This window comes from Sus scrofa, chromosome 10 (assembly GCF_054392235.1).
Source record: "Sus scrofa isolate SSC_HxYL_T2T_F1_AM1 chromosome 10, Sscrofa_HxYL_maternal_Yorkshire_Landrace_v2.0, whole genome shotgun sequence".
Classification (NCBI taxonomy): Eukaryota; Metazoa; Chordata; class Mammalia; order Artiodactyla; family Suidae; genus Sus; species Sus scrofa.
Window position 1 is genome coordinate 68,379,535 of NC_139392.1, and position 16,534 is coordinate 68,396,068.

Consider the following 16,534-nt stretch of genomic DNA (forward strand, 5'->3'; position numbering starts at 1 on the left):
TTGTTGAAAATAATGTTCTATAAATAGCCATCGGTCAAGTTGGTTAATAGTATTGTTTAAATATTCCATCACCTAACTGATTGTTAAAAATCTGCTTGTTATATTAGTGGTTGAAAAAGGTTGTTAAATTCTCCAACCATAATTTGTCTATTTCCCCTTTTTGATCTGTCAATTTTAGCTTTATATATTTTGAAGTTATGTTGTTAGGAACATACAAATTTAGAACTATTCTGACTTCCTACTGAATTGACACTTTATCATGATAAAAGGCCCCTTTAACTCTCATAATTCTTGTTACTATAAAGTCTACTTTGATATTGATATATAAAATTTCTTTTGGAAAGTATTTGTATAGTGTACCTTTTCTCTTTTTCCCATATCATTTTATGTGCTATATGTCTTATGCAAACTATATATTGTGTCTTTAAAAAAAAAATCTAGTCCAAAAAATTTCTGGTTTTTAATGGGAAGAATAAGCCTATTTACATGTAATTTAATTATATTTAAGGATACACTTCTGTTACAAATTTTCTGTCATTCTATCTGCTGTTTTCTCTTGATTTATTCCTTTTTGATTAATCCTTATTATTCAATTTTACCTTTTGTGAATTTTTTGTTTAAACATTTTTGTAATTTTTTTAGCAGTTATCTTAGAGATTATAAATGCTTTCTTGATTTATTACTGCTGACTTTTACCACTTCCTGAACAAGACAAAAACAGCAGTTTAACTCTATTTACACCTACTGGGCCTTTGTTGCATTGTTTTAAAATATTTTATTTCCATATATGTTTAAAGCCCCACAAAACATTATCATCATTGCTTTCAATAGTCTGAAATTTTTATATTTACACACATATTTATGCCTACCTATGCTCTTCATTTTTCCCTGAGCTTTTATGGTTTATTTGGGATCACTTTTCCTCAAACGGAATAACTTTCTTTAGTATTATTGTACTATGGACTTACTTGTGAGAAAATCTCATACCTTTTGTCTAAAAAATATTTATTTTGCCTTCATTAAAAAATACATTTTTACTGGGTATAGAGTTTAGGATTGGCCATATTTTTACTTCCTGCATTTAAAACATGTATATATATAATTTTACTTTTTTAAATTGTCATTTCCCCAATACAATTTTTTTCCTACTATACAGCATGGTGACCCAGTTACACATACATGTATACATTCTTTTTTCACATTATCATGCTCCATCGTAAGTGACCAGACATAGTTCCCAGTGATACACAGCAGGATCTCATTGCTAATCCATTACAAAAGCAATAGTTTGCATCTATTAACCCCAAGCTCCCAATCCATCCCACTCCCTCCCCCTTACCCCTTGGCAACCACAAGTCTATTCTCCAAGTCCATGATTTTCTTTTCTGTGGAAAGGTTCATTTGTGCCGTATATTAGATTCCCAATATAAGTGATATCATATGGTATTTGTCATTCTCTTTCTGACTTATTTCACTCAGTGTAAGATTCTCTAGTTCCATTCATGTTGCTGCAAATGGCATTATTTTGTTCTTTTTTATGGCTGAGTAGTATTCCATTGTGTATATATACCACATCTTTCTGATCCAATCGTCTGTCAAGGAACATTTGGATTGTTTCCATGTCTTGGCTATTGTGAATAGAGCTGCAGTGAACATGCGGGTGCACTCTTTTTTAAGGAATTTTTTGTCTGGATATATGCCCAAGAGTGGGGTTGCTGGGTCATATGGTAGTTCTATGTATAGTTTTCTAAGGTACCACCATACTCTTCTCCATAGTGGTTGTATCAGCTTACATTCCCACCAACAGTGCAGGAGGGTATCCTTTTCTCCACACCCCTTCCAGTATTTGCTATTTGTGGACTTATTAATGATGGCCATTCTGACTGGTGTGAGGTGGTATCTCATGGTAGTTTTGATTTGCATTTCTCTTATGATCAGCGATGTTGAGCATTTTCTCATGCGCTTGTTCACCATCTGTACATCTTCCTTGAAGATATGTCTATTCAGGTCTTTTGCCCATTTCTTCAGTGGGTTATTGACTTTTTTGCTGTTGAGTTGTATAAGTCGCTTGTATATTGTAGAGATTAAGCCCTTGTCAGTTGCATCATTTTAAACTATTTTCTTCCATTCTGTAAGCTGTCTTTTTGGTTTCTTTTTGGTTTCCTTTGCTGTGCAAAAGCTCGTAGTTTGATTAGGTCCCACTGGTTTATTTTTGCTTTTATTTCTGTTGCTTTGGGGACAGACCTGAGAAAACGTTTGTCAGGTTGATGTCAGAGAATGTTTTGCTTATGTTCTCTTCCAGGAATTTGATGGTGTCTTGTCTTATTTTTAAGTCTTTCAGCCATTTTGAGTTTATTTTTGTGCATGGTGTGAGGGTGTGTTTTAATTCATTGATTTGTATGCAGCTGTCCAGGTTTCCCAGCAATGCTTGCTGAAAAGACTGTCTTTTTCCCATTTTATGATCTTGCCTCCTTTGTCAAAGATTAATTGACCATAGGTGTCTGAGTTTATTTCTGGGTTCTCTATTCTGTTCCATTGGTGTATCTGTCTGTTGTGGTACCAGTACCACACTGTCAGGATGACTGTGACTTTGTAATATTGCCTGAAGTCTGGGAGAGTTATCCCTCCTGCTTGGTTTCTGTTCCTCAGAATTACTTTGGCAGTTCTGGGTCTTTTGTGGTTCCATATAAATTTTTAGATAGTTTGTTCTAGTTCTGTGAAAAATGTCATGGGTTATTTGATAGGGATTGCATTGAATCTGTAGATTGCTTTGGGTAGTATGGCCATTTTTACAATATTAATTTTTCCAGCCCAGGAGCATGGAATATCTTTCCATTTCTTTCCATCTTCTTTAAGTTCTTTGATTGTATTATAGTTCTCGGCATATAAGTCTTTCACCTCCTTGGTCAGGTGTATTCCCAGGTATTTGAGTTTTTGGGGTGCAATTTTAAAAGGTATTGTATTTTTTTATTCATTTTCTAATATTTCATTATTAGTATACAGAAATGCGACTGATTTCTGAAAAATTCTTTTTTTTTTTTTTTTTTTTGTCTTTTCTAGGGCCGCACCCGTGGCATATGGAGGTTCCCAGGCTAGTGGTCCAGTTGGAGCTGTAGCCCCCGGCCTATGCCAGAGCCACAGCAATGTGGGATCCAAGCTGCGTCTGCAACCTACACCACAGCTCACAGCAACGCTGGATCCTTACCCACTGAGCAAGGCCAGGGATGAACCCGCAACCTCATGGTTCCTAGTGGCATTTGTTAACCACTGAGCCATGACAGGAACTCCTGAAATGTTAATCTTAATATCCTGCTACTTTGCTGAATTTGTTGATTAGTTCAGTAGTTTTTGGGTTGAGTCTTTAGGGTTTTCTATATTTAGTATCATGTCATCTGCATACAGTGACAGTTTTACCTCTTCTCTTCCTATTTGGATGCCTTTTATTTCTTTTATTTGTCTGACCGCTGAGACTAGGACTTCCAGTACTATGTTGAATAACAGTGGTAAGAGTGGGCATCCTTGTCTTGTTCCAGATTTTAGTAGGAAGGCTTTCAGCTTTTCTCCATTGAGTGTTATATTTGCTGTGGGTTTGTCGTAAGGTATATTCCCTCTATACCCACTTTGGTGAGAGTTTTTAATCATGAATGGATGTTGGACTTTAAGGATGTCATTCATTTATTTTCTGATCCTAATAATGTTTGATCTTAATAATGTCTGCATTTAAAATTTAAGGATGTCATTCATTTATGTTCTGATCTTACTGTTTGCTCCTTTAAAGGTGGTGTGGTTTATTTCACTTGGCTGATTTAAGATTTTCCCTTTATATCTGCTTTTCACAAGCTTCTCCCTAAATTGTACCTATGTGTGTGGTTTTCTTTATATTAATTTTGCTGGGGGTTCGTTCACCACGTTTCTTATGCTTCTTGACTTTTTGGATTGCTATATTTCATCAGTTTGGAAAAGCTTTGGTCATTATCTTTTCAAATACTGTTTTTGTTCATTCTCTCCTCCTGGGACTCCAAGTACATATATGTCAGATGAAGTGACTTGATACCCTATGTCTCTTATGCTACTTTGTTCTTTCCATCCCTTTTTGTTTCTGAGCTTGTATGTTTTTCCATGGAACTGTCCTTTAGTTCGCTAGTTCTAGTTATTTTTTTTGTACCTACTTTGATATTAAACTCAAATCTTAATTTCAGATATTATATTTTTCATCTCTACAATATCTATTTGCTTATTTATTTATTTGGCTGTACCTGAAGCATGTGGATTTTCCCAGACCAGGGATCAAACCCATGCCACAGCAGTAACCTGAGCCACAGTGGTGACAACACAGGCTCCTTACCCCACTGAGCCACCAGGGAACTCCCATTTGATTATTTTTTGATACCAACCCTAACCCTAACCCTAACCCTTTCTGTTGATATTGCCATCTTTTTTTTCCAAGAACTTTATTTCTTTTAACTCAATGAATTTTATTACATTTATAGTTGTACAACAATCATCACAATCCAATTTTATAGCATTTCCATCCAAACCCCCCAGCCCATCCCCCGATTCCCCAACCAGTCTCCTTTGGAAACCATGTTTTTCAAAGTCTGTGAGTCAGCATCTGTTGTGCAAATAAGTTCATTGTGTCCTTTTTTTAGATTCCACATGATATTGTCCCTCTTTTCATCCACTTTTCTAATGTCTTCCTTTATTTCCTTTAACACCTTTACAACAACCATAATATTTTTGTTTGGTAACTCCTAGGTCTATTGGCAGATCTCTTTCTATTGTCTCTCAGAATTATTTATTTATTTATTTATTTATTTTTACTTTTCACATTTCATATCATATAACTTATAAGTTTTTAGTGTATTCTTAGTATTGTGAATGGGGTAGCCCTAAAGCTGTGGAGGATATTTTCTCCCAGTGAGGGCCCATTCCTTCCTCTCTTAGACAGGTAGGGTATAAAATGTCTCAAAGGTGAAATGAGTTCTGTGTGTGTTGCAGCTGCTCTTAGCCCATCTCACGGAGACTGTCTCTTAAGCACAGCAGGGTTGCATAAGACTTCACTGCATGTTTCCAGCTCATGTTTCCAACTTCCCACCCTGCCCCAAGGCTCAGCAAATCATCTATGGCGAAATTAAGTGTGTGTCTAAGGCTGCTCTAGTTTTAGTTTATCATGGCAGACTATGTGATCATCAAAGCTCCTGTGGCTTCCTTTTCTCTCATAGTCTCACTTCCACTGCAAGCTTGATTCTTAAGCAGTGTTCATTCTGAAGTACACATACTCAGGAAAGATGACTGCTAGCAATGTCATCTCAAACATGCTCTTCCATTTCTGTTATTCCGGTTTATTTACTCCTCTTTACTTTCATGGCTTTCTGAGGTCTTTCAAAACATGACTGTGCTTAAGAGTGAAACAAATATTTTGAAACTTCTCCAACTGAGAAGAGGGCATATATGTCCCTGCCCAACCTTAACTTTGAGTGACTTCTTTGCTTTATATGATCAGTAAAATACAGTGCATATGACAAGACACCAGTTTCTGGCCTAGAGCTTAAGGCATTGATAACTTTATCCTTGCATCTAGAAATATATGGAACATATGAACTGCCACTGAAGAGAGCCAACTAACCTGATCTCTTAAGAAAAATAATAAAAACAGCTTTTGTCTTAATCAATTTTCTGTATTATATATCTATTTTATAATATTTTTATTTTATTGATTTCTACTTCTTGTTTTCTACCTTCAACTTACTTTGAGTTCATTTTGTTTTTATTTTTCTGGCTCCTTAAGGTCAAGGGTTAGATAATTGCTTTTAGACCTTTCATCTTTTCTAATGTTTGCATTTTAAAGCTCTACCTTTTTCTTTGAGCACTGCTTTAGTTTCATAAATGTTGATATGATGTGTTTTCATTTTCCATTTCAGTTAAAAAAATATTTTCTAATTTTTCTTGTGATTTCTTGGAACCATGGTTTACTTAAAAGTGATTCTTTAGTTTCTAAATATTTGAGGGAGGAATTGCAGATATTCTATTTTTATGCATTTCTAATTCAATTTAGAAATAGTAAAAAAAAAAATCTCTTAAAAGATATGTTCCCTATCTTTTATATAACATATCCATAAAAGATTAATTTTAATCTATTGAAACTTGTTTTATGATCTGACATATAATCTACCTTGATGAAAATGCCAGTACACTTGAGAAGAATGTATATTCTTCTATTTTTGAATGCAATATTCTGTAACTATCAATTAAGTCCAGTGGTTAACAGTGTTGTTCCAGATTTCTATCTTTTATTAATATTCTGCCTACTTATACTGACTGCTGAAAGAGAAGTATTTGAGACAAACCACAACTGTAGTTTTGCCTACTTCTCCTTTCTGTTCTGCCAGTTTTTGCTTCAAGTATTTTGAAGCTCTGTTATTGGGTTCATAGATATTTAGGGTTGTTATGTCTTTTTGATAAATTGATTCTTTTATCATTATGAAGTATCTCTAAATATAGCTAGTAATATTCCCTGTTCTGAAGTCTATTTCGTGTATATTAACACACCCAATTTTCTTAATGACTAGTGTTTGCATGGCACATCTTTTTCAATCCTTTTACTTTTAATATATGTGTTCATTTTTGAAAAGGACTTCTTGTGGACAGTGTGTAGTCAGTAGGTCCTGCTTTTTTTATCTAGTCTGATGATCTCTGCCTTTAGAGCACTTAGACCGTTTCCTCTCAATATAGCTATTTATATGACTGAATTTGTATTAATCATTTTGAATTTGAATTAATCTATTTGTTCCAATCTGCTCTTTGTTTCCTTTTCCCACTTTTTCTTGCCTATGTGGGACTGAATATTTTTTAGCATTTCTCTTTATCTCCACTTTTAGCTTCTATTTATTTTTTAGTTTTAGTTGCTGCTCTAGTGTTTAAACTTTAGGCCTTTAACGTACTGCAATCTAACGTCTAATACCATCATGCCACTTCACATATAAGTAAGAATTTTACAAATGTCCTCCTTTCTGACTTTTTGTGCTACTGTCATCACAGCCTTACCACAGTCACACTGGAGAAGTTAGGTGGTTGATAGCCCCAGTTAAGACTAGCTTTTAAATGATCCTTATCAAAGTGCCAGAAATGTAAGTAAGGTTGTCTTGGACCCTTCAAAGCAGCCCACCCTTCAGCCAAATGCCATCAACGAATCTCAGCTGATGATACATGAAGAAAAATAACCACCAGCTCAGCCTAACCTTTTCACTGACCTACAAATTATGAAGTACAACAAAATGGTTGTTGTTCTAAGATGATAAGTTCTTAGGTAATTTGTTACAGAATTAGATAACCATAAGAGATACTGGCACATGAAGTGAGACTCTATAATAACAATCTTAAAACACAGTGACATTGACTTTGGGACCAGGTGATGAGCAGAAACAGAAAGGGCCTTGAGAAAACTGTTAATGAAAGCTTGAAGGACTTAGTGAAAATGTGAACAGATGGGAAAATGACAACCCCTCTTATATAGTAGCAGAAAATATGCAACATTATTCCTTCTATAAAGTAGAAAAGAGAAAATGTACCTAATAAGGTGGCAGAATTGGCTAAGGAGGTTGCCATGCAGAAGACTGAAAGTGTTAGTCTCTTTTAGTCAAGCATGATATGGAAAGCAGTGAGAAAGATGGGTTAACAAAAGAACCATTTCATTTTCAAGCAGAATTTAGAGGGGCCAAGCCTTGCTTGTTTCAAAAATAATGGAGTTCCTGTAGTGGCTCAGGGGAAGTGAATCTGACTATTATCCATGAGGACACATGTTCGATCCCTGGCTTCACTCAGTGTGTTAAGGATCTGGCATTGCCATGAGCTGCAGTGTAGTCGCAGATGGGGCTCGGATCTGGCGTTGCTGTGGCTGTGGTGTAGGCTGGCAGCTACAGCTCTGATTTGACTCCTAGGCTAGGGGTCAAATACCTACCAAGACAAAAAAAAAAAAAGAACTTCGTATGCTCGGTAGAATTGGCAATTTCATGAAGTCCAGCTTATATGTTCTTTCTTTTATGAATTTTGCCTTTGGTATTGTATCTAAAAAGCCATTGCTGGAGTTCCTGTAGTGGCTCAGCAGTTACGAACCCTACTAGTATCCATGAGAATGCAGGTTCGATGCCTGGCCTCACTCAGTGGGTTAAGGATCCGGCATTACTGTGAGCTGTGGTGTAGATTGCAGATGCAACTCAGATCTGGTTTTTCATACCCATTCTCTCCAGACCAAAAGGAAAAGATCAAGTCTAGAGCTTTGCCAGAAAATCATGGTTTCAGGATAAAAATTTCTAAAATGTAACCTTAAAATACTGTGTCGAGACTGCAAAATGATTTTAAGCTGAGTCTAGTTCAATTCTAAGAATCTTAACAGTGTGACTCTTAGACTCTCTCTTCTAGACAAAAGGTCTCTAGGAATATTGACAGGTGTGACTTTTGGACTCTTGCAAAAAGAAAAATTTCTAAGAATCTAATGGAATTGTTTTGTAATGCCTTGACTTACAGTCTAAAATAGAAAAGGCCTATCTCGAAACATATGTGGGTATTGCTTCTGCCTAACAGTGAATTATAATTCGATACACAGGAATCTCACAAAATTTTTAAAAGAATTATATCAGATTAGACTGAAAAGAGCATAGAAAGAACAAAATGAAAAGAGGCTTTTGGGCTCTCAAATTTCTACAAGCAGGAAGTAAGGCTGGAATGATTACCTAGTTGTAAACATGAACCATTTCTTACAGAAAAAGAGAGGTAGCTCAGAATTGATAGGGAGAAGCTAGGAGCCATCAATAATCATTGCCAGGGAGTAGAAATGACCCTAAAAGAAAATGACAACATCAAAATTTTAAAATTACTATGAACCAGTGAAAGCTATGTGCCTCTTACTTCCTGAATTATGAATGGGAATGTTTGCTTCAGTTAGGCTTGCCTGCCTCTCCATTATACGCTGAATAAATAACTTGTCTCTTGAGAGGAACTCACCTGAGAAGCTTCCAGAACATCTGGACCCAACTCGAATTGACAAGGTCATGGACCTTAGGACTGAGGGTAAAGCCATAGTGGGATGAGAATTTTGGAATTCTTGGAAGGCGCTGAATATATTTTGAATACAGAAGGAATGTAAGACATTTGCAGCCAGAAGGTGAACTGCAGTAGATTAAAGATGGTCACAAATTCTGTGATACCTCTTCCATGGAGAGGCTTGTTTACCTCCCATCTCATTGAAACTGGGAGGGCTCTGGTGCTGCCTTGACCAACACAATACAGTAGAAGCAATGTGGTGCCCGTTTCCAGTTCTAGGCCTTAAGACACTGGCACCTTCCCCTTCCAAACTCTTGGAACCTTCTCTCTAGGAGGCCCAAGCCACAACAGAAGTCTGACTACCCTGAGACTATCATACTAGAAAGGTCATGTGAACCCAGTGTTCTACCTTTGGCCAGACAGCATATATAGGTAGCAAGATTATATTGGATCCTCCAGAGCAAATCATCCACCAAACGCATACCATCTAGTGATCTCAGTCAACGCAACATCGAATAGAAAAACCATCCAGCTGAGACCTGCCTGAATTCCCGACCCACAGAACCATGGCCCATGTAGAACAATTATCATTTTAAACCACTCAGTGTTCAGGCAATTTATTACGTAGTAACAGATCACTGAAACAATAATTTTTGTAAGTTATTTAAGTTGTTGGTGTTCCCATCCATGACTCAGTGGTTAACGAATCCGACTAGGAAACATGAGGTTTCGAGTTTGATCCCTGGCCTCGCTCAGTGGGTTAAGGATCTGGCGTTGCTCTGAGCTGTGGTGTAGGTCACAGATGCAGCTCGGATCCCATGTTGCTGTGGCTCTGGCATAGGCTGGCGGCTACAGCTCCGATTTGATCCCTAGCCTGGGAACCTCCATATGTCACAGGAGCAGCCCTGGAAAAGGCAAAAAGACAAAAAAAAAAAAAAAAAAAAAAGTTGTTGCAGGAGCCACAATGTCCTGCCTCAACCCTCTATACCCAAATTGGAATCAGAAGCCTAAACCTAGATCTTATTCAGAAGTAATCTGCAGAGTTCATTATAAGCTAAAATTTTTTCTTAGAGATAAAAAGGCCAGCTTTCTCAGAGATACTATAAAACAATTATCCAAATATAATAAACATCAACTAAGTTATTACAATTAAAAGAAACCAATTTTCTCTCCAAAGTAGACATACAGATGACCAAAAAGCACATGAAAAGATGCTCAACATTGCTAATTATTAGAGAAATGCAAATAAAAACCACAATGAGGTATCGCCTTACATTGGTCAGAATGGCCATCATCAAGAAATCTACAAATAATAAATGCTGAGAGGGTGTGGAGAAAAGGGAAACCTCTTGCAACGTAAATTTTCCACAGCCACTGTGGAAAACAGTATAAAGGTTTCTCAAAAAACTAAAAATAGAGTTTCCATATGATCTAACAATCCTACTCCCAGACATATACCCTGACCAAACTATGGTTTGAAAAGATACACGTACCTCTGTGTTCATCACAGCACTATTTACAATAGCCAAATGTCTATCGACAGAGGAATGGATTAAGATGTGGTACATATATACAAAGGAATTTTACTCAGCTATAAAAACGAATGAAATAGTGTCATCTGCAGCAACATGGATGGACCTAGAGATTATCACACTAAGCAAAGTAAGTCAGAGAAAGAAAAATATCATATGACATCACTTATATGTGGAATCTAATTTAAAAAATGATACAAATGAACTTATTTATAAAATAGAAACAGTCCCATATTTTTAAAAAAATGTATGGTTATCAAAGAAGAAATGTGGGGGGAGGAATAAATCAGAAGTTTGGGATTAACAGATACACACTACTATATATGAAAGAGATAACCAACAAGAGCCAATGGATAGCACAGGCAACTCTACTCAATATTCTATAATAATCTACATGGGAAAAGAATCTGAAAAAATACTGAATATATGTATGTGTATAACTGAATCAATTTGCTGTACTCCTAAAATTCACACAACATTGTAAATCAAATATACTCCAGTGAAAACAAACAACACTTTCTTCTTACTAAATAAGCTACTTTACACACATAATCAAGCCCAAAGATGCATGTTCAGGCTGTCCTTCAGGTCATTTAACAAATGCTTATATAAATACTTTCTCACGATTAAAAGACTAGAATTATTAAGTACAAAATTAAGACCATTTGTAGTAGCCTACGGCAGTGATTTTAAAACAGAATGTAAATAAATACTGGTATATTAAGATAAGTTATTAACTACAAACCAGGTAATAGCTGTCACCAAGGCAATAACATATACGTACACACAGACACAGACACACACACACACACATATAGGTGTATGTCTGTGTGTGCACGCATACTCACATCTTTTTATAAATGGAGGAATGCCTGGTGCCAGTATGTTTACTACAGTATTATAATAGCTAAAAACTGGAAACAATTTAAATATTACTTAATTTATAGTAAAAGAGCTAAAAAGAGAATAGAGAAATGAGACTATGATTTTTTATTTTTCATATTCTATATTTGCCCTATGAATAAAATTGTTATGAATGTTTTACAACAAGCATCTATTACTTCTGTAAGTTTACAATGAGAAGGACACCATTCCAAGTTAGTATCTATGGCCCTATTCTACTGTCTTTTGAGCTAGAATGATCCCTTGGTCCAAGCACTTGGTGAGCAGCCAAAGCTATTTCTCAGGGAGAATCATAACCCATTGGCACATATTTCTTCAGGTCATCTCTACTCACAGGTGGTGGATAGCCTATTTATATACTACCTTCCTTAGCCTCCCCAACTTTCCTAAGAGGATGCCAATCCTATTCCCAACCCAGCCAGCTATTAAAGCCAATGGCCCTGTATCTAATCTGTAACTGAGAATAACTACCCTAAGGCACCTGTCAGAGAGTAAGATGCTAAACTTCCAGTTAGTCAGTCAATCTATACTACATTGGAAAAACTGATTTCATTTCTTTGCTGTATAGTTCTCCCTTTGGCTCTTTTATATAATAAAAAAATGAAACTGGAGACAAAGGGTTGGCTCTAAAATTAAATGCACTCAGGTGTTTGCTTTAATAATAAATAAATACAATCAAAGGGTCTCAATGAAAATTCTATCCATATTTAGATGTGCTTTATAAAACCAAAACAAGTTGGATTAAAGTAGTTTGGGATATTAATATAATAATTGCTTTATTATAGAAGAACCTTTCAGAAGTAGATAAAAAGCTGCTGCAAAGTTGTATTTATCTACAGTGACTATAGCCACCAATATCTGTACTAAAAAGAACTGTACATTTGGATCTGTCTCCTTATATGTTAGACTTCAAATCAAAACATAACAGTGAGAGCTGTTAAAGTTACCACTAAAATTGGATGGGGCCTTTGGTACCAACACATAGTCATGAATGGTAACTTTTCAATATATCTTATTCCTGTCTTCCCGTTGAAATTTTAACTGAGTAAGAAATCTGGAGGACTTCCTCCTGAAGTGGATCCTTATGGCAATTTAAAGAGCTGCTGTATGTCTTTAGGAAGATGTCCACTTCAGTAAAAAAATAAGGAATACATAAATAAGTCACTGATAGAGGAACGTCTCCACCATATACTTGTTTCTTGCTGTGGTTTCTTCACTGCTTCGAAACACCAAGTGTGTAAACTATTACCCGTATTTATAAAGGTCGAATAGCCTCACTCCTCTATATCTGAACCCCAACTATTTGTTTAGTGCCCGACTCAATCTTCCTTGATGAAATCTCTCATACTCTCTAACTCAAGCATAATGACGCTCCCTCCACTAAGCCACCTGATTCTCGTTTAGGCCACTCACTTAGCCCATAACCACAGTTATGTACCTTAAGTTGCTGTTTAACTTGGCGAGTGTACAGATCCTGTGCGTTGAGAAGTCTAGGCTTCAGGTGGCAGGACTAAGGCTGCAGACAGCATGATGCTGTGGATGTTAGCATTCTCTAAGGAGTATCTGCTAAGTATTTGTCCACTGACATACTGTTCAGTGCTTTACGGTGGTCCCAGAAATAGCTCATCTTTTGGAGAAAATATAAGCATTTTTTTCTGTCATGAGAATAATAAACAGGCTATTGGTTTCAGGAAATGTTAACAGACTATCTGTGATTTAAGTAATTTATGACTACATTTTTCTTGCTGACCGAGCAGTGTCACAATTAGGCCAGCCAGGTGCAGAGCACTCAAGGGCTTGGGCGCAGACTATTGGGAGGGAATTAACTGTTTATTAACAAAAAACTCTGAACAGGTTCTATCATGAGAGACCAACAGAAGAGTGAGAGTAACATCATTAGACATACTTAATCATGCACATTTGGAACAATTAAGAATCGGAGTTCCTGTTGTAGCTCAGCGGTAATGAACCCAACGTGTGCCCACAAGGATGCAGGTTCAATCCCTGGCCTTGCTCAGTGCGTTAAGGATCTGAAGTTGATGTGATCTGTGGTGTAAGTCACAGACATGGCTCAAATTTGGCGTTGCTGTGGCTGTGGTGTAGGCTGGCAGCGGTAGCTCCGATTGGACCCCTAGCCTGGGAACTTCCATATGCCACAGGTGAGCCCCCCTCCCCAACAAAAGAATCTACAAAAGTAACTTATTCATTCAAACAAACCAGTACTGAAAGGCTGCTGTGTGACAGGCTATGTCTGGCACTGGGGAAATAAAAGTGAATGAAAAATAATCAAAACCAGGAGTTCCTGCTACAGTGAAACAGGGTTGGTATCTTAGGAGCTCTGGGACACAGGTTCAATCCCTGGCTGCGTACAGTGAGTTAAGGATCTGGTATTGCCACACCTTCAGCTTAGGTCGTGACTATAGCTCAGATCTGATCTCTGGCCCGGGAACTCCATATACTGCAGTGCGGCCAAAAAAGATAAAAACATTTCAAAACCAGTCCCTCTAGCTTGTTAAGGCAGATCCAAACAAAACCAACCTAAAAATTCCTCTACCCACCTCCATGGAAAACCATGTTACACATGCATAAAAAATATTTTATCTCACTGCTTTAAGCCATGCAAACAGCTTACTTTGGCCTAAACACCAGCAAACTTAAATTATTCTAGAAACTCCTTCAAAGAGCCGTGGTTTTGTTCCTGTCCATCCCCAAACCCTTAGGTTCCCAAGTTGGTGGAGGGGACAGGGCAGTGTGCTCTAGGCCACACGAGCACACATGCCTGGAGCTGTGCCACAGGAAAGCTCATTACCTGGACAAGGGCAGTGCTGGTACAGGTGACCCTGCCCCATCAATTCATCAGCAGCTGCTGACCCATGCTCATGCTTCATAGGAGCAGAACGTTTTCCCCTAAAACTTAAGGAGAAAAAGGCAAAAATAGAAAATCTTTTGCCAACCACAAAAATACATATTTTACAAGTTGTGGAATTAAAAGCAGCTGCTCTACACTTTAAAAACCAGAGAAAAAGTATAAAATAAGTATCTCCCTCTGACCAGCTACAACCTCCTGAACTGAACTGAAGCAGAAATATTGACCTGTCAGTGCCACAGCTTAAAGGGACCTACGGATCAAGTAAGCTAAAAGCAAGTGGTGGCATCAACTATTACCCTTCTTCTAGCAGAACCCACTTGTGTGATCTTTACTAGATTCCCAGGCTTTCACTTCACTAGAGATGCACTAAACTAGGAGTCTGTAGGTTTAAAATTTTGTGCAATTAATCTGACAACAAATTGGGTGGCTGGCTGTTAAATATGAGTTAGAAAACGGACTAAATGTTAGGGCTCCATTCTTGTCTCGAATCAAAGACATTTCTCCTGGGATTGCAAAGGAATGAGCATGTAGCCTATCTCATGGATGAAAGGGCGATCTCTAATCTTTAAAAACAGGAGGTCCGCCTCCATGATCACCTGGGACAAGCCTGGCTAGCGCACGTCAGCAAGGAGGTTATAGGAGCCTGGGAACGTTTAACATCAAGAAAGGAATTACAGCCCAGTAAGATCAGAGGGAATTACACAGGAAATGTGAACAGTAACCCTTTCAAATCCCTGTCCCCCCTCCCACCGCCTGTGATAGATGGAGTCCGGCTGCCATCCAGCTATGCGCCTACACAAGCCAACAGCTGAGGGGAACTGGGGAAAAGGGGAAAAGCCCATTTATACACATGCACGGAGCACAGCATAAATTCGTAATGACGTGATAAAGTTGTGCTGCTCCAGAAAAAAGCCCCTGAGCCTTTCCAATGGCCACGTATGCACTTTATCACTGTCTCATCCAACCAGAGCCCCAAGTAAAAAATCCCACAGAAATTTGCAGAATCGGGCGGGGGTGGGGAGGACAGAAGAGTTAGTTGGCAGACTCATCATCGTAAGCAAGGAAACGTGGCCCCTCTGAAGCTGACCAAACAAATAGGTCTCCGCCCTGGCTTATGTTTAAACATCTTGTTCCTCATCGGTCTGTAGGGAAAACATTCTTTCCACAATAAATAACGTGCAATTGAATCAGAAATTCTTCCTCCAGGCTTTATCTACTCTGTAGAGGGTTCTTCAGTACTGTTAGCCAGAAGCCTAAAGAATTCAACTGATTGCAGACTTTTTTCTTAAAGAGCTGCTCACTTATAGTCAAGGCCAGTTAAATTATTTCTCGTTGCTAATTCTGGAAAAGCAAATGTGACTGTGTCTTTCCTGGACCCCTTTAGAGACCCCTAGGTTGGGACCTCAAGCAAAGAGCTACTTTTGCCACAACAGCCTCTTGGAAAAGGGGAAATGTTCAGTTTCTACAAACAGGTGAGTTCGAGAGAGATTCATTAAAAATCAAGACCAACCAACCAACCAACCAAAAAAAAAAAACCCATGGTTCTCAGACAGAAAGGGTATGGTGGGGCAGTAAAATAAAATGAAAAGGAGTTCCCGTTGTGGCGCGGCAGAAACCAATCCGACCAGTAACCATGAGGTTGCGGGTTCATTCCCTGGCCTCGCTCGGTGGCTTAAGGATCTGGCATTGCTGTGAGCCGTGGCATAGATCACAGACGCAGCTTGGATCCTGTGTTGCTGTGGCTGTGGCGTAGGCCAGCAGTTGTAGCTCTGATTTGACCCCTAGCCTGGGAACCTCCATATGCCATGGGTGCAGCCCTAAAAAGCAAAATACACACATACATATATACAGTGAAGAAAAAGGTGATGTTTACAGGAAGCTAAGTTTAAAACTTGGAATCAAACTTCACAGGTCTGAAACAAGAGTTCACTTTTTTCCCACTGGTATTACCAGGCTAGAGATGGTTCACTGCAAAGAGTAGGTCAAGGAATAAATGAAAGTGGATACAAAGCTGACAAAGCAAACTACCAATAAAAGTCAAAAGGGTTAGCGTCTTAGAACTCTCCAGAGAGGGAACTAGAAAACCAAAGGGCTTTTTTTTTTTTTTTTTTTTCAGCATTGTGCCGCCTCCAAAGCATATGAGTCTTGAAGAAACAACCTACATTGGCAGTGATACTGTGAGTGACTGGGG

At 37.9% G+C, this 16,534-nt stretch overlaps 1 protein-coding gene across 43 annotated transcripts in view; it reads right to left on the minus strand.

Moving 5' to 3' along the window:
- The window catches only part of ZNF438 (zinc finger protein 438), a 198,718-nt gene that overhangs the window by 106,749 nt on the left and 75,435 nt on the right, over nucleotides 1–16,534 (minus strand). For 8 of the 43 annotated variants that reach the window (XM_084980128.1, XM_084980100.1, XM_084980113.1 and 5 more), the window contains one exon: nucleotides 14,284–14,387. The exons of the other annotated variants lie outside the window; for them this stretch is intronic. The gene's annotated coding sequence lies outside the window, so the exon portion shown is untranslated. The remainder of the gene's footprint in view (nucleotides 1–14,283; nucleotides 14,388–16,534) is intronic. 43 annotated transcript variants of the gene reach the window in all.